Source organism: Cataglyphis hispanica, chromosome 12, assembly GCF_021464435.1.
Source record: "Cataglyphis hispanica isolate Lineage 1 chromosome 12, ULB_Chis1_1.0, whole genome shotgun sequence".
Lineage (NCBI taxonomy): Eukaryota > Metazoa > Arthropoda > Insecta > Hymenoptera > Formicidae > Cataglyphis > Cataglyphis hispanica.
The window spans coordinates 398,453-417,683 of NC_065965.1; the positions used below are offsets into that span (position 1 = coordinate 398,453).

The 19,231-nt window shown below is 26.9% G+C and overlaps 4 non-coding genes and 2 pseudogenes across 4 annotated transcripts; all 6 read left to right on the forward strand.

Moving 5' to 3' along the window:
* The first annotated feature begins 639 nt into the window (after nt 1-639).
* On the forward strand, nt 640-759 carry LOC126853798 (5S ribosomal RNA). Its single transcript, XR_007688016.1, has one exon. It is a non-coding gene; the product is annotated as a 5S ribosomal RNA (ribosomal RNA).
* Nucleotides 760-1,632: 873 nt separating this feature from the next.
* LOC126853799 (5S ribosomal RNA) lies at nt 1,633-1,752 on the forward strand. Its single transcript, XR_007688017.1, has one exon. It is a non-coding gene; the product is annotated as a 5S ribosomal RNA (ribosomal RNA).
* An 874-nt stretch (nt 1,753-2,626) lies between these two features.
* LOC126853800 (5S ribosomal RNA) lies at nt 2,627-2,746 on the forward strand. Its single transcript, XR_007688018.1, has one exon. It is a non-coding gene; the product is annotated as a 5S ribosomal RNA (ribosomal RNA).
* An 874-nt stretch (nt 2,747-3,620) lies between these two features.
* On the forward strand, nt 3,621-3,740 carry LOC126853801 (5S ribosomal RNA). Its single transcript, XR_007688019.1, has one exon. It is a non-coding gene; the product is annotated as a 5S ribosomal RNA (ribosomal RNA).
* An 882-nt stretch (nt 3,741-4,622) lies between these two features.
* Nucleotides 4,623-4,745, forward strand: LOC126853808 (5S ribosomal RNA; annotated as a pseudogene).
* Nucleotides 4,746-10,636: 5,891 nt separating this feature from the next.
* On the forward strand, nt 10,637-17,296 carry LOC126853338 (uncharacterized; annotated as a pseudogene).
* Nucleotides 17,297-19,231: the final 1,935 nt, after the last annotated feature.

Genomic DNA, 19,231 nt, shown 5'->3' on the forward strand with positions numbered 1-19,231 from the left:
TTAATTTATGTCAAAAATTTTTGATCGTATATATTCTTTGAATCAACGGCAAGTAATAATGAAAAATGAGTAATTTGCAGAAAAAGAAAAGGAGACGGATAATTTTTTCTACAAATTTTAGTAAATAATTTTTAAACGAATAAGTGGATCTAAATCAAGTTTTGTATGATTATTATAATTTTTTAATATGAATATTTTTATTTCATTTGTAATATTTTTTTGTCAAATTTATCAATAAGTGCAATTTTTATAAAAATAGTTTTAAACTTAAATAATTTTTAAACCGTTCAAAAATTGTGCTCAGTTTTTGCACGAATATTCAGAAAAATAGAAAAGTGGAATTTTTTATGGAATTTTCATGCTCTTAATATTTCGATATATGAAACATATTTTCTTAATGCGCTGTAAATTAAAATTTTTATAACTTTTGATTTTTTCAAGGAATTGACTCTAGATTTTTTATAAGTTTCTAAACATATATGAATAACATTTTGTACAATTTAATTAAATTCCTAATATTTCAAAAATAGGTGCAAAACATCCTTAAATTATAGTGGTAATAAAAATCAACTTTATTTATAATTGTCTCAAAATTCTTAAAATATACTTATTTGTAACTACTCTAATAATCTTACTATCGCCAACAGTCATACCACGTTGTAAAGCACCAGTTCTCGTCCGATCACTGAAGTTAAGCAACGTTGGGCATGGTCAGTACTTAGATGGGTGACCGCTTGGGAACACCATGTACCGTTGGCACTCTCTTTTTGCTAATTTTAATTTCTACTGATATTGATATTTTTTTCAAAAACAAGCTAAAGAATGTTTTGCATGTATAATAATAGCAAAAACTGTCGAAATAAAAAACATTTTCTAAATTTATATTGTTTGAAAATCAAACAAATAAATCCGAATTATAAAATGAATTAAAGTATCACAAAATAATGGATTTTAACGTCTTCGTAAAGGAAATAGTTGTAATTAATATTCTTCTTAATTTATGTCAAAAATTTTTGATCGTATATATTCTTTGAATCAACGGCAAGTAATAATGAAAAATGAGTAATTTGCAGAAAAAGAAAAGGAGACGGATAATTTTTTCTACAAATTTTAGTAAATAATTTTTAAACGAATAAGTGGATCTAAATCAAGTTTTGTATGATTATTATAATTTTTTAATATGAATATTTTTATTTCATTTGTAATATTTTTTTGTCAAATTTATCAATAAGTGCAATTTTTATAAAAATAGTTTTAAACTTAAATAATTTTTAAACCGTTCAAAAATTGTGCTCAGTTTTTGCACGAATATTCAGAAAAATAGAAAAGTGGAATTTTTTATGGAATTTTCATGCTCTTAATATTTCGATATATGAAACATATTTTCTTAATGCGCTGTAAATTAAAATTTTTATAACTTTTGATTTTTTCAAGGAATTGACTCTAGATTTTTTATAAGTTTCTAAACATATATGAATAACATTTTGTACAATTTAATTAAATTCCTAATATTTCAAAAATAGGTGCAAAACATCCTTAAATTATAGTGGTAATAAAAATCAACTTTATTTATAATTGTCTCAAAATTCTTAAAATATACTTATTTGTAACTACTCTAATAATCTTACTATCGCCAACAGTCATACCACGTTGTAAAGCACCAGTTCTCGTCCGATCACTGAAGTTAAGCAACGTTGGGCATGGTCAGTACTTAGATGGGTGACCGCTTGGGAACACCATGTACCGTTGGCACTCTCTTTTTGCTAATTTTAATTTCTACTGATATTGATATTTTTTTCAAAAACAAGCTAAAGAATGTTTTGCATGTATAATAATAGCAAAAACTGTCGAAATAAAAAACATTTTCTAAATTTATATTGTTTGAAAATCAAACAAATAAATCCGAATTATAAAATGAATTAAAGTATCACAAAATAATGGATTTTAACGTCTTCGTAAAGGAAATAGTTGTAATTAATATTCTTCTTAATTTATGTCAAAAATTTTTGATCGTATATATTCTTTGAATCAACGGCAAGTAATAATGAAAAATGAGTAATTTGCAGAAAAAGAAAAGGAGACGGATAATTTTTTCTACAAATTTTAGTAAATAATTTTTAAACGAATAAGTGGATCTAAATCAAGTTTTGTATGATTATTATAATTTTTTAATATGAATATTTTTATTTCATTTGTAATATTTTTTTGTCAAATTTATCAATAAGTGCAATTTTTATAAAAATAGTTTTAAACTTAAATAATTTTTAAACCGTTCAAAAAATTGTGCTCAGTTTTTGCACGAATATTCAGAAAAATAGAAAAGTGGAATTTTTTATGGAATTTTCATGCTCTTAATATTTCGATATATGAAACATATTTTCTTAATGCGCTGTAAATTAAAATTTTTATAACTTTTGATTTTTTCAAGGAATTGACTCTAGATTTTTTATAAGTTTCTAAACATATATGAATAACATTTTGTACAATTTAATTAAATTCCTAATATTTCAAAAATAGGTGCAAAACATCCTTAAATTATAGTGGTAATAAAAATCAACTTTATTTATAATTGTCTCAAAATTCTTAAAATATACTTATTTGTAACTACTCTAATAATCTTACTATCGCCAACAGTCATACCACGTTGTAAAGCACCAGTTCTCGTCCGATCACTGAAGTTAAGCAACGTTGGGCATGGTCAGTACTTAGATGGGTGACCGCTTGGGAACACCATGTACCGTTGGCACTCTCTTTTTGCTAATTTTAATTTCTACTGATATTGATATTTTTTTCAAAAACAAGCTAAAGAATGTTTTGCATGTATAATAATAGCAAAAACTGTCGAAATAAAAAACATTTTCTAAATTTATATTGTTTGAAAATCAAACAAATAAATCCGAATTATAAAATGAATTAAAGTATCACAAAATAATGGATTTTAACGTCTTCGTAAAGGAAATAGTTGTAATTAATATTCTTCTTAATTTATGTCAAAAATTTTTGATCGTATATATTCTTTGAATCAACGGCAAGTAATAATGAAAAATGAGTAATTTGCAGAAAAAGAAAAGGAGACGGATAATTTTTTCTACAAATTTTAGTAAATAATTTTTAAACGAATAAGTGGATCTAAATCAAGTTTTGTATGATTATTATAATTTTTTAATATGAATATTTTTATTTCATTTGTAATATTTTTTTGTCAAATTTATCAATAAGTGCAATTTTTATAAAAATAGTTTTAAACTTAAATAATTTTTAAACCGTTCAAAAAATTGTGCTCAGTTTTTGCACGAATATTCAGAAAAATAGAAAAGTGGAATTTTTTTATGGAATTTTCATGCTCTTAATATTTCGATATATGAAACATATTTTCTTAATGCGCTGTAAATTAAAATTTTTATAACTTTTGATTTTTCAAGGAATTGACTCTAGATTTTTTATAAGTTTCTAAACATATATGAATAACATTTTGTACAATTTAATTAAATTCCTAATATTTCAAAAATAGGTGCAAAACATCCTTAAATTATAGTGGTAATAAAAATCAACTTTATTTATAATTGTCTCAAAATTCTTAAAATATACTTATTTGTAACTACTCTAATAATCTTACTATCGCCAACAGTCATACCACGTTGTAAAGCACCAGTTCTCGTCCGATCACTGAAGTTAAGCAACGTTGGGCATGGTCAGTACTTAGATGGGTGACCGCTTGGGAACACCATGTACCGTTGGCACTCTCTTTTTGCTAATTTTAATTTCTACTGATATTGATATTTTTTTCAAAAACAAGCTAAAGAATGTTTTGCATGTATAATAATAGCAAAAACTGTCGAAATAAAAACATATTTCTAAATTTATATTGTTTGAAAATCAAACAAATAAATCCGAATTATAAAATGAATTAAAGTATCACAAAATAATGGATTTTAACGTCTTCGTAAAGGAAATAGTTGTAATTAATATTCTTCTTAATTTATGTCAAAAATTTTTGATCGTATATATTCTTTGAATCAACGGCAAGTAATAATGAAAAATGAGTAATTTGCAGAAAAAGAAAAGGAGACGGATAATTTTTTTCTACAAATTTTAGTAAATAATTTTTAAACGAATAAGTGGATCTAAATCAAGTTTTGTATGATTATTATAATTTTTTAATATGAATATTTTTATTTCATTTGTAATATTTTTTGTCAAATTTATCAATAAGTGCAATTTTTATAAAAATAGTTTTAAACTTAAATAATTTTTAAACCGTTCAAAAAATTGTGCTCAGTTTTTGCACGAATATTCAGAAAAATAGAAAAGTGGAATTTTTTTATGGAATTTTCATGCTTTTAATATTTCGATATATGAAACATATTTTCTTAATGCGCTGTAAATTAAAATTTTTATAACTTTTGATTTTTTCAAGGAATTGACTCTAGATTTTTTTATAAGTTTCTAAACATATATGAATAACATTTTGTACAATTTAATTAAATTCCTAATATTTCAAAAAATAGGTGCAAAACATCCTTAAATTATAGTGGTAATAAAAATCAACTTTATTTATAATTGTCTCAAAATTCTTAAAATATACTTATTTGTAACTACTCTAATTCTAAATCTTTACTATCGCCAACAGTCATACCACGTTGTAAAGCACCAGTTCTCGTCCGATCACTGAAGTTAAGCAACGTTGGGCATGGTCAGTACTTAGATGGGGGGTGACCGCTTGGGAACACCATGTACCGTTGGCACTCTATTTTCTTTTTGCTAATTTTAATTTCTACTGATATTGATATTTTTTTCAAAACATGTTTAAAAATCATTGTGATAATAAAATCTACTTTATTTATAATTTTCGCAAAATTTTCAAATTATGTATATCTGCAACAATTGAAAATCTTTTACTATCGCCAACAGTTATATACCACATACGTTGTAATGTACCAGTTCTTTTCGTCCCGAACCGATAAATACGTGCTACTGGTATAAATAGAAAAATACACGAAAATGTTGATAAATAGAAGACAATAACACTTACATTTATTACTTGAAATGTAATAATTCTGAAGAAAGAATGTTCAAAGAATATTTACAAAAGAAATATTGCATGTAAACTGTATAACTGAAGTGTTACTAACTTCCAAAATGGCAAGTAATAAACAACAAAGTATCTTATTGCAATATATGTAACACAGTAATAACCAAAACAGAAAAATAAAGAGAATAGTAGTGTAATAAGTGATTAAACGCAGACATTAGAAGCAAAATGAACAAAAATCTAAATAACTAAATAGAGAAACTAATAAATAAATATATATAGAAAGATTTACGCGCAAAAGTAATCAAATAATTAATTAGAAATAAAACATTTAACGTAAAATATACACACAATCACATATTGGATCATTTTATTCTATAAAACATTTTCATCAATTTTTATACTCATATGGTATCCGTGTTAGTTCTAAATAATTGTTTGCAACTGATTAGGATGAATTTTATATGAATCAGATGAGAAGGATGAATTATGATATCGATCTTCAACCGAATATTCTTTAAAATCTACAGGTTCCAAATAAAAATTGCGCACGAAAGGAGCTACCACAGCTTTAAATTCCAGCAGACCAAATCCAATTGTCCTACCAATTCGAAGTCTTATCAAAAACTACCATGCCAAATATGTTCGATTAAAACTGATTAAAACGGATTATATTTTAGAGAGGGTGGGAGGGGAACCCACTGCATCCATGCATATACTTTCCTATCCATACAACAATTATGGGGTGGACCTTCACGTTGTAAAGTACATGCGTGGACAGTGGTTCCGCCCTCTTATGAAGGGTCCCACTTCCGGAAGATATAATTTAACTCAAAGCAATTTTTAATTTTAAATCAGAAATAGGAGGGGTTCCACCTCTGTAAACAAACACTTTTTCCACTTTTTGCTCTACTCAAATACAATGTAAACAAATTTCATTAGCTTGTTAATCAAGTCCATCCCTGATCCAAACATTTACTTCAAATATACCAATATGCAAATAATGTGTATTTATGTTAAGTAAAGTTCAAATTATAGAGTTAAACATACGTTTATATCGTAAACTTTTTGTTAATGACTTTTATTGAAGAATAATCGACGGCTAAAATCTTTTGAATGTTATTCAGAGTAATGTTCTTAACAATATAAGTCTAGATCAAGGTTGTTTTAAGGTCCTCTAAAAGTTAATCACACTTTATTCATATTAAATTTTAATCATTACAAAAGGATTTGTAGAATGTATGTATAGAAATTGTAACAAAATTGAAATAATTAATTGCCTATTCTAATGCGTTTATCTTAATTGTTTATAGAAATTGTAATTACATAGGCATGAATATTTTTCTCGCATTTCATTTCGAGATCATTGACGTTCACATATTTATATTCCAGATTTATTATCCACATTATATTTCAATATAAGTTTCTTTTTAACGTATGCACTTAAAAGTTATTTTACTGATTAAACGCGAGATTTGTTTTATCTAAATTTTTGTTGATTGCATAAAATTATAAATTCTTTATGTACTCCATCCAGCGAGAGAACAACCACGGATCAGACAAAATTCGTTTCGGGCAGATCTCTTTCCACAAACCGCTCAGAAAGCTCTCCTTTATACCGTCCCATAACGCAGCAATCATGAAAGATTTTCCCATTAATTTTAATGGCTAAATTTTTCATATTTCCGCCCTAGAAAAAAGTTACATGATCAATCCCCGGCTTCCTTCTTTTTGTTTTCTATCAGTCTCCCAAAATCTAAAATTTTCTACAATATGAATAATCTCTAATAAAAATATGTTACTATTATTAATTATCTCGTACATCACATACAGAACACATTTAACTGTATAATTTAAATATATTACAAAAATTTCAATTTTATATTACATAGAAATTATAATTGGATCATTTGAATCTCTCTCTACTTTGCCCGCCTATGCGCAGACCATAATTATTCTCTCACTGGACGGAGTATACGATTAAAATATATAAACACGGACTGAATAATTTTATACTAAAACAAAAAATAATCTGGAAAGTATTTCATTTTTGTCATGTTTTTCATTACTTCCATCTAATTATTCAAGAAATAATAAACGCCGAGGACGCAATATTTATTGCTAGCATACACTGTACTCTCCTTAAAGTATTCTTTTTCGTTCTGCATTTTGGTAGCTAACATAATTTTTAAATTAATTTTTTTGTAATAACCAGAATGATTAAACAATTTAAACTGCAATTATTGTATTTTATATCGAATACCTTAAAATGACATTCCAACACTATTTAATAAATATATTGCAATTAATATTTCACTGGATATCGTCTGAAATTTGTTTTTTTATCAAAGGAATCATTTGTATTAATTCCTGTATTATATTTTTGTGTGTAATTTACTGTAACTAATTGATTTCTTTTCATTATTTAAATATCAATAATAAATAAACAAAATAAGTCTAAATATTACTATTATTTAAATCTAAAAATTAATATTTACATTTTTAAAGGAGAAGCTTGCAGAGAAAAGAAATTACGAAATTTATTTATACGGTTTACATTATTTTTGAGGACAGCATATAACTTCATTCACTCGCTTTTTCAAAAAAAAAAATATAAAAATACGTTACGTACCAGCCTTTGTTTCGAGTAATATTACTCGACGAATATTGTTCCACGTTAAATTATATTTCTTGAGAGCGTCGCTCGCACGAAACAGTCTCGCACCCTAGATTTTTACTTAACACCGCACTATTCATTCGTGTTCTTCCCACACATTCAATACCCCACGTTTTCATATATGTTAAAAATATTTGTTATCATTTGATTGTTACTTCGTGTTACGATTTTGATGTTACGTTTTTATTTCTCACTTCTTACTTTCTTAATTTACATGTGTACAAAATTTATCACCTATGTAATTTATCAAAATTATTTATCATACAAAAATATACAATTGCAAGAAAAATGTTATTATTTGAATAATGTAAATTTTATAGATATATACGCAAAATAGTATAGTTATAATATTTAGTATAGTAGTATAGTTATAATATATATGTAATTTATAGGTATATATGTATACATATATATATATATATATATATATATATATATATATATATATGTGTGTGTGATGTGTGTGTGTAACAAATTTTTGAATTATTTTACACATACAATATTGTATAAATAAACCTATTTTTAAAATATTTATTATTTTATCCCGCGTTGTAATTTAATTATTGTCTTAATCGTTGTATTTATTATTGTCATTTTTACTTTATATTATATAGAGAAATGCATGTATATTCTATTCAAAATTTATGTATAGAAAAACAAAATATATATATATATATATATATATATATATATGTATCATTAAAAAATAAATTATGTTACTTATTGTTAGATGTAAAAGCATAAAATAAAAAGATACAAAATATTATTTTCTTTAAGTTTTATAAAAATCGGAGAAAATGGAATAGATAACTTTGCAATAAAATCAAGTAGGACAGCGTGGCTGCCGTGAATGCAAACATACGATTTTCCGATACAACATATGCAATTGTAACTATCTAAGGGGTATATCCACTTTAATCGGTTGTTTCCACCTGTTATTCTTCTTTGCTGTTCAATTATTCATCCGAAACTGACAAGGAATAATATTTACTGACTGGTATATCACGCATCCCACACGTTGCACCTGGCATGTACATACGAATATACGTATGCGCACATGTCAAGTTTATGCGGGTGGCTCTAATCGCGCTTTATCAAGGGTGTTTATCATATTGAATTCTTGTCATAGTTACCGCGATGTCGTTCATGAGAAATGTTCATGAAACCATTCCGGTGTACTTCAAGAATTTGATCTATCCGTAATGTGAGTACATTGAGTTTTGCTAAAGCAATCATAATAATGTCTATGATGACATTATTGTGTCAAAATTTGTCTAATTTTTAAAAAATCAAATGAGAAATAGAATATTCAAACGTAATACTAGTTGATTTTATTGGGTTCGAGCCGATGCTTTTATGAGAAAAATGAGAAAAATAATAAATAAAATAATAAATAAATATAAAAAATAATAAATGAGAAAAAATAATAAAATTCACTCTCTGCTTTTGCTACGCCTTACACGATTCCTTCGTAATTCTTCATATTCTATTCCACATTCCATACGCCTTGTGTTTTCTTTGTACTTACTTCCAATTTTATTTATCATAGCTTTCTGTTATCCTTGGACAATATGTTGTATCTAGGACAATGCAATTGATCGATGAACGTAATGATTTTCACCAAGCAAAAACGGGCAGACTTTTCTGGATTTTACTGAGCCAATATTTATTCGTGAAATTAAACGTAGATCTGATTGGAAGTTACATTATCAATTTTTCTACAATTATAGTTTTTTGCTTTAGCGCCGCGTTCAATATAAATAACTTTCTCACAAATTATTGACTTTAGTATAAATTGGTGTAGGCAAAAAAAAAAATAAGTACACATTGGCTCGGTGAAGAATAACGAAACATTTTCTGATTAGCAAAACTTTCGGATCTTATATTATCTTCTAATTTATTTTATATTTTTAAAATTTATAATTAACATAGAAAATTTTTATTTCTTCAAGTCTTCCAATCATCTCTGTTTAAGATATTTTTCCAACATGTTTATGTTCGCGTATTATTATTATATATAGATTTACATCAGCCACTGATGGTATTATTATGATACTATTAATAATGATTAAGTAATTTGAAGTAAATTCATTCAAAACAATTGATTTTATAAGATGCCTTTTTGTCTCTTTTATATCTAAACTTTTCAAATATAAACAGTTGTGTGTGTTAAATGATAACATTAGTTTATAAGATTTTGTGCCAGAGCATTTGAACACTGTTTGTAAAATAATTTTAAATGTTGAACACTAATCTGTCTTTTGAAGATTTTCTTGAAAATCAAATTTGATAAAAAGAATTTTATCAGATTTGATTTTCGAGAAAAAATGAATTAAAACCCCAAAAATGCATTTTTTATCATATTTGAAAATTCGTAGCAAACGAACCTGATGTGCAAGAGATCTGAGATAGAGCTTCAATAAAAGCTTGAACATTTTACTTTGTTATAAAAATATATCTTTTATCTGCAATCAGATTGTATGGAGCAATTGTTCTACTTGACACAGTGCAAATTCAAAAACAAAACACGTCTGAGGTTCAATCGTGCCTATAGTAAAAGATTTGATATTTTTATATTAAAGTACATTGTTCAAGCTTATATTTGAGCCCTGTCTGAAGTCTCTAGCACATAGATTTTGTATGCTATAAATTTTCAAAAATAGTAAAAACGCATTTTGAAAAATTTCTACCCTATTTTTCTCAAAACCTGACTTGATTAGCTTTTTGTCTTGCAGATTTGAATTTAGCATCCCCAAATACATTAAAAATGTTATTTTTATTTCTGGCGCCAAAAAGGGTGATATTTGTGAATTAATGTAATTATTGTAAACAGATGAAAATTCAATGTTATTTTTCATTAGTGGAAATTGAAATTCGTCAAACCTAATTAATCGAACGAAGAATCTCTTAATCCATTTCATCTGGATATGGAGTTTCAAGCTCATCCTTTCAATATGGAGACTGTATTCGCACAAATAAAGAAAAACAAACAAAGAAGCTGCGCGGTCCAGACTCACCTCTCTACATGTCTATCTGGCCGATGATGTTCGTCGTGCGAGTGTTTGGTCTCGCTCCTTATGATTTCTTGCAAGATCGTCTAGTGCCTTCAAACACCTATCTGATTTTTCGGCGACCGCCGTCACGCTTTACACATATGTATTTTACATGGCGATTCAAAAATTTATAGCAGAAAAGTTGTTAAAGATTGTCGATAAAACAGAAATGACAAAGGTCAGTGAAAAATTTGTAAAAGAAAGTTCTGGCGATGGGAATAGTCGACAGTAAAAATTCTTGGTAATTATTTATATTAACGGACATATCGCCAATGACCTTGACCTTGACGTATGTTGTCAAGGTCATGATTCTGAGAAACTTTTCCTTATAACTTAATCGGCGGTTTCTTATAATTTTTGAGAGTTCGATTTGAAATAAAATTAGGTAAATGTTTGGATTAACTTATACTGACACGGATCGTTATCATTTTTACGTATATTGTAGAAGGTACCATGATGTTTCACATGGGTTTACAACTTTCCTTTATGCATATTTATCAAAAATTATATAAGACAGCATTTATCAATATAAAAATTTGAATTAAATCTCGATTTGCATGGAAAGTTGTAAATCCATATTTTTAATGAACCTCACTTCGCATTAAAAGTATATGCGTGGAGACAGTATGTTTCGCCCCCTCCCTCTACGGGGGCTCCACTATATAAAAAATTAGACACAGGTGTGCGTTGAATCTCGCTCTGTGCGTGAAAAGTTATAAACCCTTTAATTTTAAATATCTCAGAAAGTATAAGAGACCGCCAATTAAATTATAAGAAAAAGTTATTCAGAATTGTGACAACTGATGTTGACATTTGACAACATATGTCAAAGTCATCGATGAGACGTTCGTTAATGTAAATAATAAGCAAATTTTTGAATTTATTTTTCATATTAGATTCATTTTGCTTAATGTCTTTTAATAATGAATTAATTCTAAATTTCAAAATTATTGAAAACTTAAATAATGATAAGAAGTGATTGTTCAGATGATCATCAACTACGGCGTGACGATATACGGATTGGGGTTGACGGTATTTACGAGACGCAGCTTCACTAAAACGTGGAACGCGCTGCAAGATTACGACGAGGATGTCAGACAGCTTGGTTATCCCCGCAAAGAAACGCAGACCGCGATCGTCGCGTGGATTGTCACTATTATTGCCACAGTCATCTGGATTGCCGTTAACCGTATTGGAATGTATGCCTTTTCGAGACATGGGCTTACAATATGGGATACTTGATTATCTACATTGGGAACTCAATTGCTGTCTATAAATTTGTGGCGATGGCTTTTTTCTAGGCCAACGATTTCATCATCTCAATGAGATGGCAATAAAAATTTACCGTCTACATCGAGAAATAAGAGTATTATCACAATTAGCAAAACGGTTTGAATCATATTTTTTAAATGTTAATTTTTTATTCTTTTTCTCGCGTTTAAGAGTTAAATAATATAATAATATAAATAATACAACATGAAATATAAAAAATAACATAAAAGTTATATAGAATTATGTATATGTATACATATATACAAAATGTTGATTTGAAAACTTTCCACCTTGTTTATTTTGTGATCGACTAATTTTTGCGAAAAATGTTTCATACAAAAGTTTTATGACTTCGAGGGGAATATAAGATAGTGCTGTTCATTTGAGCTTGGATAATCGTTTAAAGATCACATGAAGGTCACCTTCACGTGAAGGTCACCTTCAATTTTTTATGTGAAGATTCCCATTTTTATATATTTTTGTAGCTTACTTCAAGAGCTTTTTAAGATACTATACTATTCTCGTCCATCTGACATACTGATAGCAACTTTTGCAATTATTTATTCTTAAAATAACGTCGAACAATATGATATTAACATATATTTGATATCAACTCGATTGCTATCTCTTTTCTGCTATCATTTTCTTAACGTGTCACGCGTGGAAGTCAAGATAAATGGGACATCCTGTATATACATACATGTATATATATATATATATATATATATATATATATATATATATATATATATATAGATTAATTGTTTCTTAACCAATGTGAATTTTTATATCAGAGATGAGAATTAATAACCATAATTTATAATGTTTTCTATTTATTTATAAAAGACCATCCTGAATCTGCACAACGATCTGATGGTCGCCGCAGAGAATTTGGAATCGATGTACTTGTGGTCGTTACTTTTCTGGATTGGCAATCTTGGACTACATATTGTCAACAACATATTTTTATAATAGTACATATACTCGAAAATGGACACCAGGAGAATAATAAGCGGGAACCATTGTCATGGCCGCTGATAGCCTGCTTGAGCGCTTGGATGTTAGCGTTTCTTCTCCAGCTTCTATTACTTCACATTGCCTGTCACTATGCTTCCTCTCAAGTAAGATCACTTCAATATTGCAAAATAGAAGAGTCTTTTATATTTAAATCGCGTCCTTCGCGATAAACAGTGTCTAGATGCGCTAAAAATTTATAATCAGTTCGCATAAATTTTAGGTGGATAAATTTATGCCAGAAATATATGTATAGATTAAAGCATCTTTACGGACATAATATATAGATAAAATAATATATAGATAAGAAATATAGATAAAGTATCATTTGATATAAATAAAATATTATTTATTAGAAAATTTAGAAAACGTGATTTGTATTCCAGGCTAATTACATAAGTACAATTCTTGTGGAATGGCAAGTGAGATCGATGAAAAGAAATGTAAGTACTAGAATGGATCAAATATAAACAAAACTTTTTAAAAATTATTTATTCGATTAATTCACGTGAAACTTAACACACAATTATTTTTCTACATAGCATCCATTAATTTTCACATATTTTTTCTATCGCATTGATAATTTTTTATCCGTGCTTAATAAAAGTAACAGGACGAGTACGAAGTCAATTGCGTACAAAGTTTTCTCATCATCATTGGGAAATTTTTCTCCGGCTTTTTAAAAAGTTTAAACAAATTCATTATACGTGAGAATGCATAAAAATGCGTCTTCTTCTGCTGCATGGCGATCCAAAAGCTTCTGAGAGATTCCAACTCTTACGGTCTTCTAATTTGCATTCAAAATTCAAGGCATTCATTGTGCAGTGATTTTTCGAAATCGTGATTTATTCTCAATGATTGCACATTTCCATAAGTGTGCCATTATGCCAATCCCTTTACTAATTTCACGAACAAGTTTGTCGGTCATCTTCAATAAAATCGCGAATTTGTTTAATATTCTCAGGCGTAATGATGTTTGGTCGACATACATAAATCAAATTTGCAATTTCTTTCAACTTTCGCAAAAGCTTTTTACGCTAGTTGCATACTTGAGACTTCAATAATGTAAAAAATATGTATAAATAAAGGCTCTTAAGAATAAATCAAAAATGTGTAAGGCAATTAGAGCCAAGCGCGGATATTAGTAGGGCATAAAGTTTATTACTAGAGAGTAAACTTTACAAAAGAAAGAGACTTTGCAAAAGGATTATAGAATAGTGTTTCGGCCATTTTTGGGCCATCATCAGCGCATTTAAAGAATAAATCATAATGACGAACAAAATAACGCCAAAAAATTGTTCACCGGAATCGCGGCAAAAAATAACGGTGCGCAAGTCGCGCAGCTGCCTTCAGGTATAAATATCTTCTATAATTATTAATATTTTTAAAAATTCCAACGTTTGTTTTGTTTATTAAGTATGCATAAAAAATTTGCAAAAAATCTATTCGTTCGTCCATAATCGTCATTCGAATTTTGCCTAATTTTTGGCCATTGAAACCTTTCTAGTTCCATTAAAATATTCTATTCTTCTTATTTAAAAATTTTTGTTTATATTTGATCTATCTACATAAATATCTAACACTATTTTAGTGTTTCAAATATTTGTATTCTGGCTCCTTTTAATATAAACATAAATAATATCACGTCTAATTATTTAAAGTGTAACTTTCCTTCAATCAAAATTTTATTCATTTTCTAAAAGTTCATTTTTGTTGTTTTTAATGCTGTTTCCATTATATTTATAACAACAATTTTAATACAATTACAATGTGTATGAGAACTTCTCTCTGAATGCAGGAATACGTGGAATCATTGTTGCAATTCCAAAATCGAAGACTCAACTTTTCTGCCGGCGGATGTTTTTACGTAAACTTGCCCTTATTACGTTCTGTAAGTAATGAGAATATTGTGATACCGAAGTTCTTAATTAGCTATAATATGTCGTTCAAGCATATATATATATATATATATATATATATATATATATATATATAAATTATTTTATAATTAATTTATTTTTCCGTTAATTAAACAATGTTTGCAGTTATTGCAAAATTTTTCTTGCATTTTGCGGATTATATAAAGATCTTAATTAAAGGAACAATGAAATAAGAATATTCTGTTTCTGCTTAAAATAATTAGAACCTAGTAATTAATCCTATAATTGATTATTCAAATTTTGTTTTAGCTATAAGTTACATTATTTAGCTATAAGTTACCAGATGAATAACACACATAGAGCATGTACATACATTGAAAGGTTAAAATAATTAATAAACATCTCATGAAATTAAGATAATTGTCTCATAAATCGCAATTAACAAGAAAAATTTGAAAATTTAACTATGTTAATAAATGTGATATTTATACAAGTTTGTAAAATTTAAAAGCAATTGATCATCCCGAATGCGAGATAATCGCTATCAAAAATTGCACTTTAAAACGTACAAAAATCTCATATTTTGAATTTTAATAATTGGAAAAATAACAAGAAAGAAATAAAAAATTAATACAAAGTAGAAGAACACTTTAAAAGTTCTATTAAAAAAAAACGAAATTATTGACCGTTTAGTTTTAAAAATACAAAAATGAAAAGATCTCACGATATCATTTTATCCTCGTTATTCACTGAAAGTTGAAAATCTATAATATACATTACGTGAATTATAGAATTCCAACTGGAAGTGAATTGTGAATCACAGCTTTAAAGAAAAATATGATATCACGTATTCTTGATATGTGATAACGGATCAATCAAGATTATTAAAACGAAAACATTTTAAACGCCATGTTTATTTTAAATCTAATATATTAACACTTAAACACCTAAATAGCAAGCATAGCGATGAAGGTAAAGGTTAAAAGTCAAAATATAAAATAAAAATGTTACGAGAAATTTAGATCAAAATGTAAATCAAAGATAAATCCTTTATTTACAATATCGCATACGTGAACAATAAGGTATTTTTATAAAATTTATTTAATTGCGCAAACAATTTTATTAATTTATTTTCGCTATATAATTTTTGAGAAAAACGCTTGAAATATTTTTTGCTGTCAGTTAAATGTGACAAACACTCAATATTTATATTATACTTTCGCAATCAAAGAATCATTAATCATTCACATAAATGCTCGTACAATGCTCCATCAATTCTTGTTGCAAAATAATAGAAAGATGCTTGTATCATTAAATTAGGTGATTATTTCAATCAAACTAAGGACTATGGCACACAAAAACTTAAGCAGTAAGACATTAAAACATAAGTGAATTGACCAACCACGGTTGAAAGTAATAAGTTCCATATTGAAACATAAGCAATGCTGAAAATTCCGTATAGATGGAATTCTTAGGTTTTAAATCTTATACTGCTTAAGTTTTTTCTATGTCACGGCTCTAACACCGATCGCGTTCAACTCCAGATGAAAGTAAAGATTAATTGGCTCTGGTCCGACATCCCAGCGGGATTGAAGGCCGTAAATGCTAGCGTAAACGCGCCCGGAACTGTACGAAATTAGTGTATGTTTAGGTTTAATGGTTAAATTGATACAATTCTATTTCTCAGAATTGGTACTTGGGCAAATTGTTACGACACGCCTAGTACAGTTGTACAAGTATAATATATAATTTCGTTGATCTGGATTCTTTAAATATTCTCTCATAATAACTTAATACTATTACTTCACTATTGCTTCGCAATAGCTTAACACGGAGCTCTGCAACTATCTTCTACAAAATTATCTTAGTTTAATAGTATTCTATAATCCACTAAAGTTACTTCTAATGAGCAAAATCGATCCAAATTTAACATCTTTCTTTAGATTGTCATTTAAAAATCACAAAGATTTTATATATTTCACTGCAATACTTAACGTAAAGTCAACAATTACATTCTACTATTTTCTATTTTGCATTTTTTTCTATTTCTTATTTTATATTTTTATTTTATTTTATTTTTAATTTTTTTATTTTAACGAATAAAAATCTTGAAAATATGTAACACAATCATATATAATAACTTTCATATTAATTAATTTTAACAAATAACATCATAATAATATTATAATTTATATATATTTAATAAATTTAATTCTGTTGTTTATTCAGGAAATTATATAAATATTATATATTGAATATCTTTCTAATACTTTGGAATATATTGAAAATCTTTAATTTTTTTCAATATTATTTTCAGATCGCCGCTCTATCGACTACATATCTGGTTATACTACTGCAACTTCCATAATAAAACTAATATGAAAAGGAAAACATCGTTACAATCGCCACATGTTGCAACTATAAATTTTAGAAGCATACTATTTTTTTATTAAGTCAATACATGCGAAATGCAAACTTCACGTTGATGATTTTTAATTAATATTAGATCAAATAAATGTATTTAATTGAAAAAATTAGCTATATTCTATTTTAAAAATAGCTCTCTCTCTCTCTCTCTCTCTCTCTCTCTCTCTCTCTCTCTCTCTCTCTCTCTCCCTCTCTCTTCTCTTTCTTTTGCATTGCAATATTTTATTAATTATGTGTAATTGTTGACAAACTTCCACACTCCTTTTGGCTTTTTATTATTTGAAATTTTAATAAAATTTTGTCAGATTTTGATAAATTCTCAAAATAAAAATCTTTCGTTCTACTACATGCTTTTAAACTACTTTCCTTCACTCAGTAGAGTAGAGCGATCGTGCTCAACGATGGCGAATTAGCGAGCAAGAGAACTTGCATGTGAATTGTATCCATCACTGATTAAAGCAGCTTCTTTAAATTTGATATCCAAAGGAAACCAGCTTTTCTTAAACACATGCAAAATCATTTTAGAAAATTATTACATTAGGTTTGTAAAGACAGACTTGTAATTAAATTAAATATATAAATTTAAAAATTTGTCAATTAAATTTTGGTTTGAAAATATTTCCATATAAATAATATAAAATTATATAACAATTTATATCTTATATGAGTTTTATAATTTGTATACATATATAATTATAAATAATTAATACGTGTATAATTTTTTGATACATTATTTTTAACATTGCACATAGTATCTTCCTTTCCTAATCTTTCTTTCAACATTTATGTATAGATTTTTATAAACTATTGGACACCCACATCGCATATTGTAGCGTTATTTCAAGCTAACGTAAAAAAATTTACAATTTTATAAATTGCAAAATGCTGTTGCAAGGAACCGATAAAATTTTTTACCTTGGGCAAGTAATATTTAATTTTGTGCTCGATTTTATCACTGATTTACTTATCACATAAGAATATTGTTTAATACAAATATATAATGCAATCATCGTAAAAGTATTATCATTTCCATAAACTATCTATAAAAAATTGAAATATGGTAGAAAAAAGAATAAAATAGAGAAAGAAGGAGAGGGAGAGAATGAAAAATATAATATATTTAAAAATATTTAATATTATTTTATATTATTTATATATATATATATGACATAACTTTACATAATTTTTGTATACATTTTTTTATAAATGTTCATTTTAAATAAAACGTATTAAATTTTCTTTTTTATATTAAAATGTATAATTATTATAATTATGTGTGAGGATATGTGTGTGTGTGTGTGTGTGTGGAGTAATTCACGCGTTCAACCAAGTCATGAAATGTAAATTTTAACCATTCTATAAAAAATACATCTACGTTTTGCATAACTTCTTTGCGATAATCAAAGTTCATGACGCTCGAGAAGATTTAAGGAATCGTTCAAAGTCTAGATTTTATTATTATATATTTATTTAACTTGATTTTTATTATTTGAGCTTCTTTTTATCTTTTTAATTTTCACTTTACTAATTTTCTTTTAAATTAGATATACATTCAGTAAATATTAATAAATTTTTATAAAAAAAAAATTAGCCCTTAATATTAAAATTGAACAATGTAATGTTTAAAAACTGTACCATTTATCCTACTTTCTCATATATTTCCGCTTTTAATATTATAATTCAAGAGTATTGACATAAATATTGCCATATAAGTAGCGTATTATTATAGATTTAAAATTATTATAAATTTTATATAGATTTTTCCATATAACAAAATGCAATATCTACACTCTTGTTACATAATTGCGGATCATAAAGAGAATTTCATATTATGGTCGTCGCAGACCATAAAGTCAACAAACTGAATTTATCGGTA